Raw genomic sequence first — 8,658 nt, 5'->3', positions numbered from 1 at the left:
ATGTTTGCTATCAAAATTCTCCTTCATTTTCATTTGAGATATTTCTACTTTTTGACAAATTTCAAAATCTGTGCGACGCTCATGTTTCGACTTGGCCTTCCACCCTTTGAACCATGATGGAGCCTTAGGACAAGAAGGTAGATGGCCCCTCATGATCTAGAAAGGAGTTTTCTCCACTATCCCTTTGTGAGTGGTTCAATGGGAAGTCAATATGCTAACCGCAGACTATGCATATAAAACCCATTTTTAACAGCCCACTGCACACACTCCACCAATCTTCGTTTTTTTCTCTCCACAAAGCCATTAGCCTGTGAGTGATATAACGCCACACATTTGTGAGTCACACGACATGCAGTCGAAAATTCTCTAATTTCACTGGAAACAAATTGTACCCCATTATCTGACACTAATTCCCTCGGATACCCTTCTTGATTGAAAATTCTATGTAAAAACGATGTTATGGCCTTACTATTGGGCTCTGACACAAACTCTACCTTCCACAATTTGCTTTATTACACAGCAACTACCATGGCGTACCTTAAATATTGAGGAAGAACCCTGAAAGGACAAATGAGATCTATGGCCAACTTTGACCATGGTCCTTCCGGTAACTCAACAGGATGCAGTAGAAGAGTACATAGCTTTAAAGACTTGTCACTGGTGGCACATATTACACAATTGCTGACCACTTGAACAATTTCACTATCCATACTGGGCCATCAGTAAACCTATCTACTTTTCCTTTTAGTCATTGTTTGGCCTAAATGACCCTCATGCCCAGCACAAATGATTTTTCATAATCGCCTTGTCACCTCTCATGACCAATGTCAACTCACCAGCCACTTTAAAATATGGTTGTAGATTTGTAGACCTCCCCTTAGGCCAGTGGTTCCCAAACTTTTTCGACCCGCGGCTCCCTTGACCTATTGGCAGTTAGTCGTGGCCACGCCGTTACGTTACTTTTTTGGGCAAGTGGGAGGATGTAAGCCCGGCATCGGGGGTACTTCCATTTTCCTCCCTGAAATTAATTGCTGTGAAGGTATTATAATCGTAGTTGTGATCTACTTTGTCACTGAACTGATGCTGTAATAAAGCACTTTATCAGCAACAAATACTCACTTTACCACCTCTCATTTTTACTCCAGGCCTTGAAGCCTAAACCACACGTTCCTGCCATGAAAGCATCTTCTTGAGTGGCAGCAGCTTGCATCATATTCTGCATGTCACAGAACTAAATAGAATACATATCTCTGACAATCCTTAGCAACAAATATGACACAACCACTAAGCAGCCAATTTAAACATTTATTTTCGTGGGAATTCTGGCATTAACATCAGCAATCTGAAAAGGGCAGTGTTGGCTACATTCGCAGAAGGACCTTCAATAGAAAAGTCTGTTGCAGATGGCGTCCGAATGCCATATATACAGTAGCTGAGCTATAACTGAAATGCAATGGGAGGAACTTCCTATTCAAACTATCTCAGTGCCAGTACTCTAAGAAGGTGATATCCCCTCAGATATGAACCTGATGCTGAGGAAGCCAACCTTCCTCCAGCAGCAGGCAGGTCACTGTTTTCCTTAAAGGAAATGAAGGGCAGCGCGAACCTCTGAGCACCCTTTAAGATGGCTATCCAAACCCTGCGCTCATCATTGAATTTCTCACCCATGCAAAACTGTAGCAGTTGAGGCACCCATCTCTCTCTTTGCTGAAATGCAGGTTAGAGCAGGAACCGCTGCTGCAGGTGGGAGGGACTCAGTAGGAGTAAGAATAGGAGTATTCAGAGTAAGAAGGAGGAAGTAGAGTTAGGAGTAGGAATATTTAGCAGAGTAACAGACAGCGAATAGGTGCAAGAGTAAGAAGGAATATTATTTGGAGTAAGCAGAAGCTTTGTTGCTAGTAAAGTGATGAAAGTAAGAATGACAGAATGAGATAAAGATGATAAAAGAACAAATCCTTTCATTTACTTCTAACAAAGAATCTGTGCTAGTAAAGCTGGATGTGCTTTCCGTTTCATGCACAGATTACATGGACTTTAAATAAGCACTATTGCAGCTTGCTTCAGTTGGTTAAGTACCACATACACGCAGCTGAAATAGGTAATATTTACACGTTTTAAGGTGATCAGACACTGCTGATATGCACTACCTGGCATTTATAAGCATGTTATTGCTGTTTCACTGGCTCACTAAGGTACAATGTCTATCTGTACAATAGTTTACAGCTATACCTGTCTCTGTAACATACCTTGTATGAAAGAAGAGTGCAGTGGAAGGTGGGCTGTGGTGCATTAGCAGGCATCCAGCCAAGGTCTGACTGCAGTCGCTAGGCTGAGTATCCTATGATCTTTGTCTTATAGACAAATGTTAGCTGTGTAATAAACTGCCTATCTGTAGGGCCCTGCTGACAAGAAAAACAAAGTGCACAAGACAATAAAGGTACCTACATACAGACAATGCATCTGTACTGCACACATTTTTCAAAAGTGTTTGTCTTAGGGTAGCTTATTCCGAGTAAAGTGTCTGTGACCTTCCCTGAAGGGACAGAGTTAGTTGTCTATGACAGCAGGTCTTCCATGAAGGCCTGAGTATGCATTATTTGCTGAGCAGAAGAAATGCCCTTTAAAGTGCTTTACTGCATATTTATTTACCGTTTATTCTATTTTTGGAGCTTGTGTATTAAATTAATGTTATTCACATTCACCCTTAATGACCTTTATAAGCAGTCTTCCTTGTCTCCTTACCTAGCTCGAGGTTATAAGAATTTGCATGTATATTTTAATTATACTGCACAAAAGGTTTTGTTAAATTGCATGAAGGGATTTCTAAAATTCACTGGAGCAACACTTCTGAACTGTTTAGCTCAGGGTCAGGACCTGTTAAATAACTCTGAGTTGAGAGATGGTTTTATGTTTCAGTGTCATCCATTAACACTGCAGTTAGCAGGAGGCCAGGGCAAGTAGTGACAGCAGATATTTATAGCTATTCCTCGTTTTGTTCCCAAACCGTGTGCTTGGTGCATGGCGCCCCTGGCTAGTTTAGATGGCGCACCTGGGTGCCACGGCGCACAGATTGGGAACCACTGCCTTAGGCTAACCCTCTGTCACATATTTCTGTACCAGTTTGATATCCTCATCCTCCTTCAAACACTCAAACCATGCATCTTAAATCCTCCTTCCCAACGTGCATTATTGGCAGCGATGAGGCATTCCTCATCATCCTCCTCATTCTGTGTTAAATGTGACACATCAAACACCTGTGATGCTCTTGAAAGATAATCTTACATTCTACCCACATAGTAAGTGTTGAATGTCAAATTGATACTGTAGCAACTTAGAGCTTAACCTGGCTATTCTTGGTGTCTGATCCTTGAGTACACTGCCCCTGAAAATGTTCACTAATGGTTTGTGATTCGTCATCTCCATATATAACTCCGAAATTGTTCAGCTGCCCAGCACCATGCCAGTAATTGCTTTTTGATATCGGAAAACATACTTTCGTTGTCCCTCAATGCTCTTGCAGCAAAACCAATAGTCTTTTCGCCCTTAGTGTGCACCTGTGACAATGTTGCACCTAGCCCACTGTTACTGGCATCCAACGTGATCAAACATTGACATTTGTGAGCAAAAGGTGCTAACATCTTGGGTGAACTGACCTCCTATTTCAGTGATTCAAATTCCTCTTTATAACTTCTATTGAAATACTTTTTTTTCTTGAGAAGTAACAGTACATTTTCTGTTTTTTCAGAAGAGCAAGATAAATTTAGAGTAAAACTCATACACCCCTAGAAATAAATAAACGTGCTCCTTGGACTCAGAAACAGGAGCCTCTCTTCACCACGTACACCTTGTCGATTATTGTTCCCCTTTAAACATTAAAGTGCACTCAAAATACCCTACCAGGTATTTTTTTCCCCTTCAAAGAATACCAGAATCATGTTAAGTGGTAATAACTTCATGGACCCCCACTTGTTGGTAAACAACTCCTCAGTAATTATTGTCATCTTTGCACTTGAATCTACAAACAGATTTAACCTCAAACGATCCACTACCACCTTGATATATGGATCAACGCACTTTGATTCACCCTTCTCGTGTACCATTAATACAATTTCTTTGGCATTTTCACATAACTCGGGCCACTCCTCTACATTTTCATTTTACGTTACAAAGCCTTCCCTGTTTTTGTCCCTTTGGCATACTTTTGCAAAGTGTCCCATTTTGCCACAGAAGCAACAACTCACACTTTTTGCTGGACACTGCCGACCTGCAGGTGTGTGATTAGGATACCCACATCAAAAACAAAATTTTCGGGTGTCTCTCTGTTTTTTGCACTCTTCTAGTTTTTTTTTCATTGCACCTTGTTTCTATGTAGTACTTTTATCAGCTACAGTATCTATACCAGAATTTTCATTCTTAACTAATTCCTTCGATGCTTTATGTGAAATCTCAATACTTTTCACAATGTCAATAGTCTCTGCTAATGACGAATTCTTTAAAGTGAGTAACTTCTCTTGGACTGTTTTGTCCCAACACCTTACAACAATCTGATCTTTGAGTAATTGAGATGTAACCTTCTTAAACTCACAGCCTGCTGTTAGAATGCGTAGCGCTGCCACACATGTATCTATTGACTCTTCCTGGTGCTGCTCCCTGGTGAAGAACTTGTGCTTATTTACAGTCAAAATTGGTTGTGTCAAATTGTTTTTCCAGCTTGAGCACAGCTTTTTGGTACTCTTCCAACTTGTTTTCATCGTCTGAACCATCATGTTCTTCTACAGGCAAATGTTCATAAATTGCTTGTCTCTCAAATCCCAGATAATGTTTTAAAAGAAACCTTTTCCTTTTCGGACAATACCTAATTTCCCCAACAACTCCTAGATATTTTGTAAACCCTTGAACCTGGTTTTCCATCTGATAGGTGGTTCACCTGGTGTCTTCAAAAACGGCAGTGGTGCCCTCTTCCCCTGTGTAGTGGCCACACTGCTTTCCCTTTGGAAACTGTACGCATAAACAAATGTCCTTTAATATACTAACCATGGGCCCGATTCACTAAGGTAAATTTAGACGCTCAGGCCAGATTTATGGAAAAGTGGAGCAGTGCGGTGCTGTGCCAAAATTGGCAACGCCGCGCTGCATCAGGGAAACACAGGGATGCGCCATATTTAAGTGAATACGGCGCACCCATGTTGTCCCCTGTGTTGGTGTTAAATTTAGCTGCCAGCACCAACGCAGGCATCCTTGCACCATCGTGCAAGGATGTCTGCATTGAGGGGGGGGTGATTGTTTATGTGCGGGAAGGTGTCCCTTCCCGCACATAAATAATCACCAATGGTGTTTGGCACTTTGAACAATGCAGCACACACAGAAGTGCCAAAGCATCATTTACAAATAATTGTTTATGTGCAGGAAGGGACACCCTCCCACACATAAACAATCATTGCTGGCATTTTGCTCTTTCTATGCGAAAGCATAGAAAAAGCTAAAACCGAGGAGGAATACCTGGGGGTGGTGTTAGATTATGGCACTGCCTCAGGTTTACGAAATTGCATAAATCTGAGGCAGCATCAAAATGCAATGGGTGTTGCTGTGGCACGCCCACAGCAACGCCCACTGCATGCCCCTTCCATGCACAGTGCTGCATGGGAAGAGGCTGTATTTACAAGGTGACGTTAAGCCACAAAAAGTGGCTTAAAGCCACCTTGTAAATACGCCGCAGTGCTTAGCGCCACAGGAGCATCACGAAAAGTGATGCTCCTGTGGCGCTAGGGGCCTATTAATACGCTCCTTGGTCTAAACTTAGACCAAACATCTAGGTTTATGACTTTGGGAATTAACAGATGGCATTTATGAGTAGTATCTTTAGGTCCTCACTTAGGGCGAGTTGCCAAAGTTAACAAAAATGATGGAGTTAGACTGCTTTAATTCTCAAATTGTAGAAAAACACATATGAAAAGAAGTACAATGAAAAGAAAGAGGTGCAGCTTCATAAAAGAGGAACATAGAGAATTGGCTTGAAGCAGTCAGGTTAATTCAGGCAGCGTCATGGAGAAGTTCCCACAGAAAGCTGCTGCACTCTGGCTGTACAAATGATGCATACATAAGACGTACAGGCTGTTCCAATTGGAGGCATGGCTGCTATATGGCAGGGTTTCCGACAGAAGATGCAGACATTCTCCATCATGGAATGGGATGACGAAGACCTTGAGGTATAAACACATAAAATTGTGGCAGCCAGGAAAGGAATCAGCCAGAGAGAGTAGCCTTTTTGGCAACCTACCTCCAAGTAGGATAGGCAACATGGAGGGAGCAAGACAAAGGACCAACAGTTTTACAAAGGTCTAAAATGATCAGAAGCCACATGATGGAGGGTTACTGAGGGGTGAGGGGGGAGCATGCAAGTTCAGACATGTCTGTAGCATATGCGGGGCAGATCATCCCTGCAGTGAATGCTGGAAAGCAAAAAACTGCAGGTGAAAAGGGGACACAGGCAAAAAGCAATGATTGGGGGGGGGGAGGCCTGGGAGCCAGGGCAAGAAGATGACACAGGTCAGGCTGGTCGCAAATGGGGGGCTCCACCGTGGGAGAGGATGCCCCATGCAGTGGACATCAATCCTGATAGAGAAATTGAGTGAGTTTCACAGTAGTTATCACTAGACAATGGAAGCACAGGAGCAATTGGCAGATTTCAAAGAGGGCTTTGTGATTTCATAACCAGGGAGGAGAGAGGCCTGAACCTGAAGCGAGTCACAAAACATCCTGTGGTGATGAGAAACAGGATTGCCAAAGAGTTGAGATTGCGTGGGATAACTGGCCGATTTAAGGGTGCCCCAATGCCCGATCTTATGGTATCCCCACTGGGGGTGGTACTAAAAGGAGCCAGATCTGTTCAGGTTGATTCACCACCTACCATAACCAATGCTCAGTAAATGATGGGATTAACTAGGAGCACTGTACAGTGGCTTATGTCACCTTGAATGATGCCCCTGTTAAGGGTGGCAAAAAGGAAGGCATTGATGACGGAGGCAAACCTCGAGTCTGCTTTTTGCCTATTACTGGTACACCCAGACAGACAGTATCTATACCAGAATTTTCTTTCTTAACTAATTCCTTTGATGCTTTCTGTGGGCTTTCTATTGTAGGGCCAAATGTACTGTGGAAGGTTCCTTCCAATGGGATGTGCCATCTCATGTACGTACTTTAAGATGTTCAGGACATTCGTAAAGCAAGTGGTCCAGGTGAGGCACCGGGGGAGAATGGGGTGGGGGGTGCTTACTACATAGACAATTTTTACTTTTTTGAAAGACCAAGTACGGGTCCATGCGAATTATTATTGGACACATTCATCAGGTTGGCAAAGGACTTAGTGGTGCCACTAGCACAGGACAAGATGAGAGGGCTAGAAGCCAGGCTGGCATTCCTAAGTAGAGAGCTGTATCCAGAGAGGGCTACATGCAGACTCCTTCAACACAACGTAGGAGACACGTGAGGCAGTACAGAAGGTAGGCAGCACGGCGAAATTGATTTTACGAGAGCTGGTGGGCAAGATTAACTTTGCAGGGAGGGTTATTCCAGCTAGCAGGGCATTTGAGAAGCACCTCGCCAAGATAACAACCACTAAGGGCCACCACCAAATGGACTCTGGAGTGTAAGTCCAAAGGAAGAGGACATATTCTAAGAAGGACTCACCGATTTAATGGAAGTGGATTTTGGTTGTGGTCCTAGGTTAGCAGGGGAGTGTGTTATTCCCTTGGATCTGTGACTGGTATCTCCCAGCAAAATGTGTTGAAGTAGAAGAGCCTTAGAATTATCGAGCAAATATGTATTCAGCTCTTTGGCAAAGCGGGGGCTGGACTTTTTGTTCTGACATTGATCCAGAGAGGGAGGGAAGCCTGTCTCGCTCCTGAGGTGCAGAATGACTCTGGAGATTAAACTCTTTGGAGTGTGCCTGGCGCACAGCTACTCAGCCGATGTGGGGCACACGCAGTTTTCTGGTAGATCCATCTCGCATTTTGGAGCAGTAGCGGCTTCTGGTGGTTGTTTTCAGTAATGCACATACACAACATTGACCTTGTTTTGACACTTTCCCCAACAGTTGGTTGGTATGTCCTGTTTCCCTCATGCATGTTGTTTTGATCTTGTTTCAATCGCTGAAGCCCTATTCTATCTACTGCATCGGTGTCTGAATGTTACTGATTATTTTCCTGCATTTGGTTGCATAGACTTTACTAGCATTTCTCTGAAGCAACGCCTGCTGCTCTGTACCATTTTTACCAGGTGAAATCCCACGTTTCCTCGCTGAAACTATTTACCTAGTAATGTAGGACTACTACTTGGTTGGAAGCCTTTTGCCAAGACACTAATCTGTTCTCTTACATGTTACTTCATAATTGTGTACTATATTTTGCCGGCTCATTAAAGTGTTCTGTTGCCCATCAGGACGTGTGCGCACTACATATAATAACATTTAAAATACATGAAAGTTCATGATTTTAAAATCTGTGTCATTTTGTGTTTTTGTTTATATTTTTCCTATTATTTGACATTATTTTGCAGACTAATAAACAGATTACCAATTGGTCTGTACCAAGTGTTGCCCGTCTCTTAGAAGGAATGTCTCTCGTTCCTCTGCCCTCTCTGTTCCTACCCCGATCCAAATGA

The sequence above is a fragment of the Pleurodeles waltl genome, chromosome 3_1 (assembly GCF_031143425.1).
Source record: "Pleurodeles waltl isolate 20211129_DDA chromosome 3_1, aPleWal1.hap1.20221129, whole genome shotgun sequence".
In the NCBI taxonomy this organism is placed as follows: Eukaryota; Metazoa; Chordata; class Amphibia; order Caudata; family Salamandridae; genus Pleurodeles; species Pleurodeles waltl.
Note: the sequence above shows the minus strand (reverse complement) of the source record.